This window comes from Ochotona curzoniae, unplaced genomic scaffold (genome assembly GCF_017591425.1).
Source record: "Ochotona curzoniae isolate NIBS_2020 unplaced genomic scaffold, NIBS_Ocur_1.0 contig_50, whole genome shotgun sequence".
Lineage (NCBI taxonomy): Eukaryota > Metazoa > Chordata > Mammalia > Lagomorpha > Ochotonidae > Ochotona > Ochotona curzoniae.
The window spans coordinates 1,101,724-1,115,067 of record NW_024466446.1 but is presented as its reverse complement, the minus strand read 5'-3'; the positions used below and the strand labels follow the sequence as shown (position 1 = coordinate 1,115,067).

General features: G+C 40.6%; 1 pseudogene; it reads right to left on the bottom strand.

Annotated features, from left to right (window-relative positions):
* Positions 1–4,830: 4,830 nt before the first annotated feature.
* Positions 4,831–5,703, bottom strand: LOC121161985 (annotated as a pseudogene).
* Between the last annotated feature and the right edge of the window lie 7,641 nt (positions 5,704–13,344).

The window sequence follows — 13,344 nt, the reverse complement described above, 5'->3', positions numbered from 1 at the left end:
ACACCCGACCAGCAGCCTCGGTGTACCTTTGCTTTTGGCATTTCACAAAATGGAAGCAGCTACAGGAAACAAAATGGCAAGTCGGAGTTGTAACACTACTACACCGGCCTGACGAAAAACTCCCAAACAATGAAGTTTCAGCAACAACCAGTGCATGTTTCCCAAACTTACCTTTGAAAAGCTCTACTATACTTATCTTCAACAGAAGTTTTAGGTTCATGATTTTTTAAATAAGTAATTCATGTGCATGGCACAATGCTCAAACAGTGCAAATAGGAAATACTGAAACATCCTTTTCTAACAAAAACCCCTCTCCTTTCTTTGAGACAAGTTGCAACTCCTACTTGCTTAGATTCTTACCTCATTCCTCTGTGTTCTCTCCTTAAGATTATAAATGCATATAATGTCTGAATTACATAGTAGATTAAGGCAGGATATTCTGATAACTGAAATATGTGGAGGTAGAAACAAGCCACTCACACCTTCATGCCTGCCTGTATGGTACCAGTACTGATTCCATGTTTGCAATGCCAGCTATAACTAGACAATCTATCATTTCTATCTGGCACAACACCTGAAAAACTTAATTGAAGAATTTAAGTATTTCGTATACATAGCTTATACACAGACACAGGGAAAACTCAACTTGCCTTATGTTGTAACCTGTGCACCCCTGGGGTAAGAATAAACTGGAGAACAGTCCTGAAGCCCACCACGGTGGAAACAGGACAGGGCTCTTGAAGGCAGTGAAGTTTTGATATTCAACAGAAAAGCAGTCACTGATGGGGTCTAATTCTGTTGTATTTCCACCAATAACTCACAGGTAGAAAACAGAAAAGAAATGAGTGTGGTACCCATTAAGAGTCAGATTCTGAAACCTCACTACTTCTTAGAGGCTCAGAATTACAACCCGTGTCTCTGTTGTGGCTACATGCCTGTGCACACTCACACCACACAACTCGAAGAAACATCACTCCAAAATGGAACTGCAATCTGCAATCAATAAATACATTAACCAGAAGACTTCATTACACAAGATGATTTGAAAAACAGTACATGTCTCTATGAATTTAAAATTTACTTACAAAATTAGCTTTCCATGCAGCTTTCAGTTTATACAAAAATACCTGTTTATGTGAAACCAGACTGATACAGAAGTCAAAACAAAAGATTTGGATTTTCACGGCTTGCTTTTTGCTCAGTAAGAGTTAAATTATTGATTGACAGATAATGCCCCATTCTTTCAAAGACTTTTCATTAGAAACTCTGGTGTTGTGTTGAATTGTCAGAATTCCTAGCTTTAAAATACCTTTACAAATATCCTATATAAAGATAAAATAGGAAATACATTTAGAACAGTTGGGTTTTTTTCCATCATATATTGGTGGAACTGAAATAAAGCAGTTTATAGTGGAACAAATATCTTGAATCTGAAACTTTCTAGCAGATTTTCAAGTGAAAACGAAGGCCATTTAGTGCAAAACAGAAATCCAAATTCCTAGATGTACTGTGGCATTCATGAGGGCCATACCTAAACAAAAGCAACAATAAAATGCCTTATCATTTTTGTGAAAAGATACTCCAGGACCAGATACCTAGGTTTAAGTCTCGACCTTATCTCTGAAAAGAATATTTTAGAACCTGTTAAATAAGTTTGCGAGGTCTCCATGTTTTTGCTCAGTAAAATGGGAATAAAAGCAGCGCCTTTGCCATGTGGTTGTTCCAGTGAGTTAAGTGGTTGGGAGAGCGTTGCTACTCCATGCCAGGCATTTCACACTACCACCATAGTGTGTTCTTCCCCAGGGCAGTGTGGATAGCATTGCCTCCATTTTCTTTTGATTTCAGAAAGGATGTGTAATTTTCCAAAAATGACATAATCAATGAATGGCTGAGTCAAATTTCATATCTACATCCATGCCATCAGTTCAACTGGCTGACATTCTCTTGTCTCAACTAGTTATCACAGTGTCCTGTAAGAGATCTTTGGCTATTTGTAGACAGCTTCCATAAATATGCCCCCATCTGTTCCCATTGCTTAAATGATGCAAACATATAGTTCTGTCACCCTGCACATGACTGCAGGGAAGCCACGGGACAGATCGAGTAAGCTCAGGACCCAGGGCCTAACAATCTTCTCACTCCTTTATCACCGAGGTGCCCTGTGCTCGTTTCCAATCAGGCTGCATGATTTGCTTTCTTTCCCATGGAACGTTTAATATTTCATCGTATCTTGTGGATGAAAGGAGAAAGCCTTGTTCTGAAAAATGCATAACTGCTTGCTCCATAGAGGAGTTGCAGCCGGGATCAGTGTTCACAGCCAGTACTGCCAACTTTGAAAATAAATGATTCTGATATCTTCAGAAGCCAGATTTTCATATCTGTTCTCTGATGAGTAGAGAGTACATTTTTAATAAAGCTCTAGTTGAGGTAAATGCCTAGCTCAAAAATGCCAGTGGAGTCACAGCCAGTGTAGTGCAGGGGTCTAGCAGCCATTGCGTGAGTAATTTGCCTGCACAAACAGGACCACAGGGAAGTCTCTTGTAAGCTCATTTTAGCTGGGTGACTTCACTTCACGTTATTGGGCTTGATCTCACCAAACATGATTTGTTGGCTGTGCAGAGTGACCAATTCAGGCACAAATCTATCCCAACATCAACTCTAAGTCAGATGGACAGATTCTCATCCTTCCATCATATCACAGTATTTTAAAGTGTCAACATAGCTTGCATGTATCTATTTGTTGTAAGTCTTAGGGGCTGGGAAAACATTCTAAGTTTCTTACACAGATTAATTTTTATGACTAAGAGAAGCATACATTTTTAATATTAAAAGTATCTCTGATTGCAATAGTTGAGGTTGCTACCTGTTACCTAATATTGGCTACATACAAGCAAATGAAAAATGGCTTCATTTCATCCCTCTCAGAGCTCATCAGCTATATATAAATTCAGTTCCAAGTATCTGTTGCACCTACTAGAGGCAGGTGTCCCAGGGAAAGGTACTTATGTCAAATAGAACCTTCTGACATGAATTCCTTTGGTCATCTTTTCATGTGGAGGAGTGGAGCTGTTCCCAAAGACAGCATTCTATTAAGCAGAGGGGGGCTTGTGACATGGCCATAGAAGGGTCCAAAGCATCTGCTGTTTAGATAAGCAGGAAGAGGAGAAGCACCAGGACACTGGCCTTCTTGCAGGGACACTGCTGAGCAAACACTGAGCTCTTCCACAGTTAGAGGCTCTGCTATACAGAGCATGGAGACTACTGTGCCTATCACGTTCTCCAGATGTATTCTGCATCTTGCTCCTTCTGCCCCATGTCTTGGGAGACTGGCTTATATCAATGGGCTCCTTGACCCTTTGGTGTCCAACTAACTGAGTTCTGTCCACGTGAAGGAGAAAAAAAAGGAGGGGGGCAAGAGGGAAAGCAGAAGATAAATTATGTTGGGGCAGTATTCCTTAAGCCCTTTCCCTGGAACCACTGTAGGTTTTACAAATCCCACAGCTCCTGTCTTATTCAGCTTGCCTGAGGAGGGATTAGGCTTAGAAAGGACACTTTCTGACTCTTCTATTGTGACCCAAGCTACTTGCAAAAGTGTATGGATGCATAGAATTAACCGGTGTTTATTTAGCACAAAGAAATTTTAAAAACAAAAGTCAAAAATAAACAAAAAATGACTGGAAAGCCATTAGAGTTCAACAAGTCATGTACCAGGAATATGGGATTTGATCTGTCCTAAATGTGCAGAACTAACTGGACTGCCTTCATGAGAGTCTCAGTTCTTCATGCAGCATCCAAGCCTTGGGAAGTTAATTTTGAATGCGGCTAAGAAAGCGAGGCTGTTTTCTAAATTGCCCCAGAATAGCCTTAAAGTATAGGAACGCCCAAGATAAAAATACAAATTTGGGAACAGATTCCAAGAAACCACTTTTGTCTATTTTGCTGTGGGAATGAAATTAGGATATGGGTCTAATTTCACCTCTAGAATATGCTTACAAAAAATGTTTTCAAAACACCCGGGGTTCGCATTGCAAGTAACGCGACAATGTTCGTTGTTACTCGCTTCTACCCTGCATCATAAATACCAGGTATAAATACTTACCCTCTAAAGAGTCACAAGAAAACACATGAAAGGCATGTTCTATCATAAATACCAGGTATAAATACTTACCCTCTAAAGAGTCACAAGAAAACGCATGAAAGGCATGTTCTATCTTGACACTGATTTTAGTAATTAACATGTACTACAATTTGTAAAAAAAAAAAAAAAAACACAAAAAAAACAGGTCACTACCACACAGTGAAGGAAAAGCAGTGCTTCTACAAAATTACTCCTTTCAATGCTCAAACTCAGTAGCTTAATTTTGCTTGTAAGTTAAGGCTCTCAGTTTTAAATAAGCTGATGATCCCATACATACAGCCTATGTATGTTTCAATCTCAATTCTCATTTAACACTACTGCCCTAATATAAACCATCCCTGGGAATCATTGTATCGGCGTTACTTACAAAAAATGGCAAATTCACGGAGATGATCTAAATGTGGATAAAAATAACCATAGTTCACTAAAGATGATACTCATTTGTGTAAGTTTTAACAAAAACAATTTCAGAAGGAAATCTCTACCACATATTATTCACTGGACCTAAGAGGAAAATACGTGCAATGATGAGTAAGCCATTATTACCATTTTTTTGTAATAACGTCAATACAACATCTATTTAATCTACGTTCTGTCATGATTAACGAGAATGTTATTAGATCATTTTTTATTCCCATGGCACATCACACCTTTTAACACTAATAAGGTAGGTTTATATAGCACTTAAATCATTATGAATGTTTAATTGGATATTTTCTTTTCTATAGCTATGAAATGTAAAGCCTACATTTGCCTCTCTCAGGCTTCCTAAAGCAAACATCAGCATGGTTAATTTTTGCAATTACGGCACTTGTAGGACATTCATCTTGTCTATCAACACGTATTGTTTGTCCACATTTGTACCACTGAAATACAGCCTTCCTTCTTCAGATCTGGCACTGGGCAGATATTTTTCCAAGCTTCAGGCACTGTTCTGTTTTCATTTGGTGTGGACTCAGTGTAGTGGCTCTCTACTAATCACTGTCCAGTCTCCAAAAATATCAAGATCTCAGTGTGTACACTGTGCATGCCCCAGAAACAACAACTGGATTTTTGTCAGGACTGAAGTTCAGCATTGCACGACCGAGGGGTAATGTCGCAGCTGTGCCTGCCTTCTTCTAGTCTTATCTTCTCAAGCTCACTCTGGACTGTATCATGTAACAAATTTCATGTTCATGTTTGTGCTAAGCAGAGCTCTCTGGAGATTTCTGCCGACTCTGTAGGAAGTTGCATATTTTCTGGGAGCCTGGCCAATGATTCCAAATATTCTGGTGCTTTCCCAGATAAGATATCTTGTATTTTTATATCTACTTGCCTTACTCACTCTTTATAAAGGCAACCTTTGAGACTGGCAAACTTTTTTCAAGATTGGCCATTTCATCTAAGCATTCCATTCTTTCACAGTCTTCATCAACCATATCCAACCTCTTTCCATCCTCCCAGACTGCAGAGTTTTGGGTGACCTCGTCCTCAGACGCTCCGCCTCATTCATTCTCGGCAGAGTCCACCTCCATGATATCGTCACGGCTGATTTCTTTCTTATCCCCCTGGAAAGGCATCAGCATTTTTCACTGGGCTTCGGCTTCCCACTCCAGGAGCCCAGCCCAGCAGCCGCTGCCACTTCAACTTAGGGTGCAGAAAACCCCTGGATTGATATGACACTCAGTCTCGTCCGACAGCCATGCTCACTTCGGGCTCTTTTAAACTCTAGGTGGTACTTAGAAGTGCACATTCTAACCTATCGAATCAAATTTATTTTTGCTTCCACTCACAGCTTAGTTCAACCTACCTCATTCCATCTAAATTCAAATTTAGCTTCCCTTTTCAAACTGTTATTACTTATCTGGATGCTGTCATTGATGAATGAGTAGGGTAAAAAGCTTTTGACCTCTTCTGTTTTAACGTTCATATGAAACTTATAATTACTTTGGAGGGATTATCTCTTAGCAAACTTTTTTTCTAAACAAAAAGAAAATTAGTAAGAAGAGTGGAATGGATTCATACTTTTGCGAATCGTTTTAATGTCTGGCATAACAGAAGACAGCTGGCTTCTAATATCAGATTCTGCTATCAATCTGCTTCGGATTTGTTGTTTCAGTTGAATACATGAAAATCTGGCCTTGTACAGATATGTATTTGGAAAAGAGCGTAGTATTTTAATAGCCTTATCAGATAATTGTGGATATTCTTCTTTAATACTTCATTAAAACTTGCCAAGTTGTAAGTTTGTAAAGGTTAGCTGCAATGTGGAAAATGAAACAATTTCTATGAATTTTTCATATTCCATCAAATTAAAATTCTCTCATCTATCTTCCACTTGGAGAGGATCTCTTTACCATGAATTATGTTCTAATATTATGCGCTGGCCATTTGGAATGTGTTAGATTCCTGGCTTATCCAGATTTCTGAAATATTGACATAGCTTGTTAGATAATATCAAAAAGTTACATTGTGGTCATGTCCACAAATCTCATTTTTGAAAGCCTTAACAATTGGGAAGCAGTAATACTTCTAAGTAGACAACTTTTCTAGAATTCTAATTTTTGCTTGAAAGCTTGAACTTCATTATTGGCAACAAATACAGTACAATGTTCTCAATAAGCAACAGGTTCAGTCACTTAATTTTAGGAAATATTTGTCAAATACTCAAACCTAAATAGCCATCATTTGTCCCTCATTCTTCCAAATAAAATTAGCATTTCATACCTAGTTGTTAGTCTAAGTTACAGCTCAAATAATTGCACACATACATTTCTTCACGGTAACTACTTCAGCACACAGCAGTCGTTTGATGCATACTAATTCCACCACACAGACTATAAAAGCTTATACTCAAGGATTAAGCTTCAAAATAATGTTTATTGCTCCATTAAGGACACCCTCAACTGAAACTGGAATTTTCTTTTATGGTGAAAAGGGCGAAGACTCCTGTAACTCTAGTTTCATGCCACTGCCTTGATGCATTAGAAACTGCTAACAAGTTTTATTCAGCATTGCTTCTGCATCAGTGCAGACTTCAGTATGATGGAAAGTTAAGCAACGTCTCACAATTACTGTGACATAGCTCTGCCTCTGTGGACCCTCTGAGAGGAGCAGGGAGGCCGCAAACCACACTGCTACAACCACAGCATTACCAGGCTCTCTTCTGCATTTCATTTGTTAGAGAGACTTGTACCTTTTAAGTGATATCTCTGTTTGTGTGAGCCACTTCCATGTCTCTTCAGATAAGTTATTCCTGCAAGCATGGTTGAGACATATCTGCTTGGGACAGGTGTTGTGGTGCAGTGAAAGCTGTCACTTGCAATGCTGTCATCCCATGTGGTTACCAGTCCGAGTTCCATTTGTGATTCACTTCCCTCCCAGTCTATCTGGGACATCAGCAGATGGTGGTTCAGGGTTTGGGCACCTACATCCACCTGGGAGACCCAGATGGAGTTCTCAGCTTCTGGCTTCCGCCTGACCAAGTATGAGAAGTTGCACCTCTTCAGGCAGTGAACTGTTGGATGCAAGTGATTTTTCTATCTCTCTGTCTCACACACACTGACTTCCAGATAAATAAATAAATAAATAAATCCTTTAAAATAAAAATAAATAAAGTCACTAGAGTGGGGCCTGCAAGACAAAGTGATCAATTTTTTAAGGAGTATTTATTTGAAGAGCAGAGTTAAAGAGAGATACAAGGAGAGACAGAGGGAGAGAGACAGAGATCTTCCATCCACTGGTTCACTCTCCAGATGGACTCAATGGCAACAACTGGGCCTGAAACCAGGAACGAGAAGTTTTTTCCTAGGTCTCCCATGCGGGTGCAGTGCCCCAAGGATTTAGGCCATTTTCCACTGCTTTCCTAGACACATTAACAGAGAGCTGGACTTCTAGAAAGTGGAGCAACCGGCACTTAAATTGGCTAACATAAGGGATGCTAGCAGAAAAGGCAGTGGTTTTATGTGCCATGTCATAATACCTGCTCTAAAGTGATCAATTTCACCTGCAGCTTCAAGACACATTTGAAGGGAACAATATAATAGCAAATTGCACAGGTGGCATTGGGGGGAAGGGTTTTGACAGGCAGAACTGGCAAAAACATAGTGGGTAAAGGAAAACAATACATTTGCGAGATGCTTTTCCATTTGCCAGAAGAAGACAGTCATTATGCTGACAACTCATGGGTCTGGCACCTGAGATTTAGGAACCATCAAGATATTAACATCAGTTAGAATCATGGCTTACAGATGTTGTCTAGTAACCACAGGGTGTAGAGTGAGGGATGGTAGGAATGGATGATGAAAACCTTTTGGAAATACCTTTAAGGTGGTTGGAAAATATGATAAAGAAACTGAAAGAACAGTCAGAAATCAGGTATTGTATTTAAAGAGTAAATTCTCCAAATGAAAGAAGGAACAAATCTAAGAATTCAGAACCTCAAGGAAATCAAGATTATAAAGAACACGTTGAGGTTGGTGATGATGGGATGGAAGACGGACAGCCCTTCCTTGAAAAGGAGCAGTGAGGGCACATGAAGAACTGTACTCCACAAGAAGATGAAAGCTTGCTAATGATTCTTACAAGACTTATAGAGGCTAGCATTATGATATTTCAGTTTAATTGTCCATCCGCAGTGCTGGAATCCCATATGGGTACTGGTGTATGTCCTGACCACTCCTGATCCACCTCTCTACTTATCACCTGGAAAAAACAGCAGAGAATGACCCAAGACCTTAGGCTCTTGCACCCATGCAGGAGAATTTATAGAAAGCTCCTGGTTTCTAGTTTAAAACTGGCATGGCTGTGGTCATTGCAATCAGTTGGGGAGTGATCCAGTGGATGGAAGTTTTTGCTCAATCTCTTCCCCCACCTCCACCCTGTAACTCTTTCAGGTAAAATAAACAAATCTTTAAAACGATAGAGGGAGCCAGCACGATGTCACAGCAAGTTAATCCACAGCCCCGTGGCACTAGCATCCAACATATGTACTGGTTCATATCCCAGCTGTTCTGCATCCAATCAACTTCTCTGTTTATGGTCTGGTAAAGCAGTGAAGGATGTCCCAAGTCTTGGGACACTTCACCACGTGGGAGACCAGGAAGAAGTTCCTGGCTCTTGGCTTCAGCTCAGCTCAGCTCTGGTCATTGTGATCATTTGAGCAGTGAACAATTGGATGGAAGACCTTCTTTCCAACTCTCCTTCTCTCTGCAAATTCTACCCCCAAATAAAAAGAAGTAAATCTTTTAAAATAATAAACTCAGTTATAAAAAAGAAAATGAACGTAGGAAAAGAATGCTGTTCCACAGACTTTTCAAGTGAAGGGGATAATATGTGTGTGCTTATAACTCATGCTGACAGATTCACAGGACAGAACAAGGAAATCAAGAAATTTTAACAAATGGGTCCTGGAAGGAGGAAGAGAACAGACTCCAAGGCATAATGAGCGCAATTAGACTTAAGTCGGACAAGCAATACCTCTTTTCTGAGCCTGGGGACAGACCTGGGAAGAGATCATTAAGTTTACATCTGTCTAGCACAAGTGCTGGAAACACATCTGGGAGCCTCTAGTCTATATGACAGAAGACAAGCTTTTTTAAAAAATGTGGTTTTGTTTTTAGTCGGGGGGGGGCGGGGGAGGGCGGGCTCAGGGGTGACCCTGATGGTCATTTCAGGATAGGGTGGGGATCCAAAGTTGGAACTAAGTAAGGACCAGAGAAAGCTTCTCTCCCTGGTCCCGAAGGGAGTTTATTGTTATGTTTCTACAGACTGCTCAGGGCTCCTGGCTGTTGTTCCGATGGCTTTCGACCCTGCCAGGAAGGATTTGGGCTCCAACCTATGTGGGAGATTCAAATGGGAGTGGATGACCTCAGAGTTCTCGGCCTCCGAAGGCACTCCAATTCCCCATGGTCTCCTTGGCAGTTGGGATGTAGTCCTTGGTGCCCATGCTGAGTCTTTGGTGAGTCTCCAGGGTTGGGATACAAGCCTCTTCTTGTCCACTATTCCACTCTGGGGTCCCCGCTGCTCTGTGCATATGACCTCCTGTTAAGAGGTTGTCAGGATCACTCTTGATTCTCCCTGTCGTTGTAGTTTTACTATTGTCTAATGCTGATTCAAGTCTGTTGTCTATAAGTTACATGTTCTTGATAGGTTATACTTCACGTCTTCCTCACACTCTCTGCTCTCCCGCCCCATTACCGAGAAGCATAGGGTCCTAAGACTGCATTAGGTTTTACAGTTCTTTGATGTAGATCATGAGCAGTCTGACTCACATTGATTGTTGGTTCATTGATTACAGCACAATATCTTATTGCATGTGATACAGGCTGTTTGAGGTTGAAACAATATTACAGTTTATAGGTACTGTTTTTCAGATTGACATAATTTCATCTTAAATTAAGGCAAACATGTGGTATCTAACCTTTTGGGATTGACTCATTTCCCTTAGCCTAACGGTTTCCAGTTGGGCCCATTTGGCCACAAAGAACTGCATTTTGGCTTTTTAATAGCTGAGTAGTATTCCATGTAGTAAATGAACCATAGCTTTCTTATCCAGTCTTCTGTTGATGGGCATTTTGGTTGCTTCCAAGTTTTTGCAATTATTGATTGTGCTATGAACATAGGGGTGCATGTAGGTTTGAACAGTATAATGCAGATTTCTACTTACATCGCAAACTTTCCAGAATGATTTTCAAAAGCATATGTAAAAAGAGAAAAAAATAAAACACAAAAAGCTATGTACTGCATGATTACATTACTATGAAACTCCAGGAAAGGCAAAATTCCTGGGATGAAAAACAGACGGGAAGAAGGGAGGTTACCTCTAGGGACTTCAGAGAAGGGAAGAGAAAGGAGATGGATTGTACTGAACATGAAAAACACTGTAGGATGATGCAATTATTTTATAGCTCGTCTGTGGTAGAGGATGCGTGGCTGTATACATTTATCAAAATTTGCCAAGTTGCACAGTTACATGAGATACTTTTGCTATAGAAAAGTTATATAACTCATCCACAATTTTGCAAATGCCTGGGCCCTAATCAGAATATAAATTTTTAATAAGCTCCCCTCAGTCAATGTTTAATTCACTAAAATTTGGGAACTACTGAATTTAATAATTTATTCTTCCTTTACAAATTTAGGATCTCATAAAACTCCAATTTGGATGACAGTGGCAAAGTATTCCTTGAAGTCAAAGATAGATGACAAAGGCTATTTTTACCTATTATTCAGAATATAAATAGGAGACTAAGGATCCTGAAAATTTTTTAAAATTGCTTTTTTTAAAAAAGTGTTGCAAATGTCTAAGGAAAAAAATGCAGAAAAAGGAGATAGGGCTGGTCATATTACCTAGATATGCCTGGGCAGCAGAGTTCTTTTATCTATGGTTACATCAGCCCCTTCTTAACAATCAGATCTAAGAACTGGATGAGCCAAGGCAGATGCAAGTGTGTGTGTGTGTGTGTGTGTGTGTGTGTGTGTGTGTGTGTGTGTGTGCGCGCGCACGTGTGTGCGTGCATGCCCCAGCGCTGTGACTACCAATGTTGTCCTCTTTCCAGGTACTCTAAGTTTTAAATAATTTCAGTAAATAAAATAATCCTTTTCCAAATCTCCCAGGCCTATCACATTGTTATAGAAGCAGATACACAGCAGCCTGAGTACAACCCTTTGGAACACGGCTACTCCCTCTAGATGAGCTGAGCAAAGCGAGGGCTGGAGCTCCAGTTATTCTGCTCTCATGTTTTCTGACATCAGGCAACTGGATTGATAGCATTCCTATCTACCTTTTCATTTGGACCATGCACCATCCAGAATATCTTTGTGCTAATCCAAACCAAAAAGTGCTCCCCCTCTGGAACAGCGCCCTGGGGTCTGAGATCACGTTGTTGATGGCTAGCTGTTGTGGATGAGGGGGAGTGATCCCAAGCTGCCGGCAATTGCCTGGGAACTGCCTCCAAATGGGCAGAAGAGGCCATGAGAGGATCCAAAAACCGAAGAGGATTTCAACACTTGGAGTATAATAAATGAATAGCTACTCAACAAACAAAATACTATAGAAAGAATCAGACAGTGTGGCCAAAATGAGAAGCAATGAATCAGGAACAGCCTGACGGAGATGCGTAAACATTTTCCAGACCCCTTTAGTCAGCTGAGGAAAGATACCTCATGGGTTCCTGCTCCCCTGCTCTCTGTTGCTGCCTAACTCCTTTCTTGCCTGCCTTCTCCACCCAATTTTTTTCCTCCCTGCTTCCCTCCCTCCCTCTCTCTTCAGATACAACACTTAAATAAACATCTTTGGCGTAAGGCTGAAAGAAGGCTGGAGGAATGCACAGAAGAGGTGGTTACCTTGGAGGAGCTTATGAGTGGGACAGTCTGACAGGTGAATTACAGTTAAGCATGAAAGTGCCTTAATGAAACCAAGTGCCACAGGATTCCAAGAGAGTGAGCAGCTTCACATCTCCAGGGAAGCTTTCTTAAAGCATTTGTTTTCATTCAAGGGTGATGCTTACCTCTCTTTGGCATCTGGAATATTTGGAGACTTACACAAAAACACTTCAGTGGGCCCATAGACAAATGAAATTAAAAGATAACGTTATACTTTCAATGTCATGATACACTTAAATAGCAGAATGATGCATTTGTTGAAGAACTATTCTATTGTAATAGCATAGGGAAAACAGTGGCAGAGGGAGGAATGGGATCTGCAGAATGGGAAATCCCGAGCCCATGGAACTGTATCGTGAAAAATAAACAAAAGACAATGTAAAACCCCATGAACTTTTTAAAGTATCGCATATGATAAAAGGATCGGAGAGTAGGCATGGACAGAGACTTCAAGTGTTGGTGTAGATCTGAACTTGTAAAAGGAGAGAGGAGAGGAGGAAGGGTTTAAGAAATTGAGCCTCAGACTTCAGTGAAGCTGCAGAGGAATCCTTGAGCAGAGATCGTCCATTAGAGGATGTGTGGGATGTTTGCCGTCTTCTCTCATCATTGCAAATGAGTTCAGTCACTGCTGGGGAAGACCACCATCTCAGCAGGCACACTGCAGTGGTCCCAGAAGGCTGGCAGTGACAGCTTTCCACCGACAATGCTCCTCTCTGCAGTTTATCTCTAGGAAGGACACTGCCTCTGTCTGCGTTGCTAAACAATGTTTGTTAAAGGCATCCTTCTTAAAAAACAGGCTGCACATCTGAACACCAAGGATTTGTAACACCTGAAGTCATGCG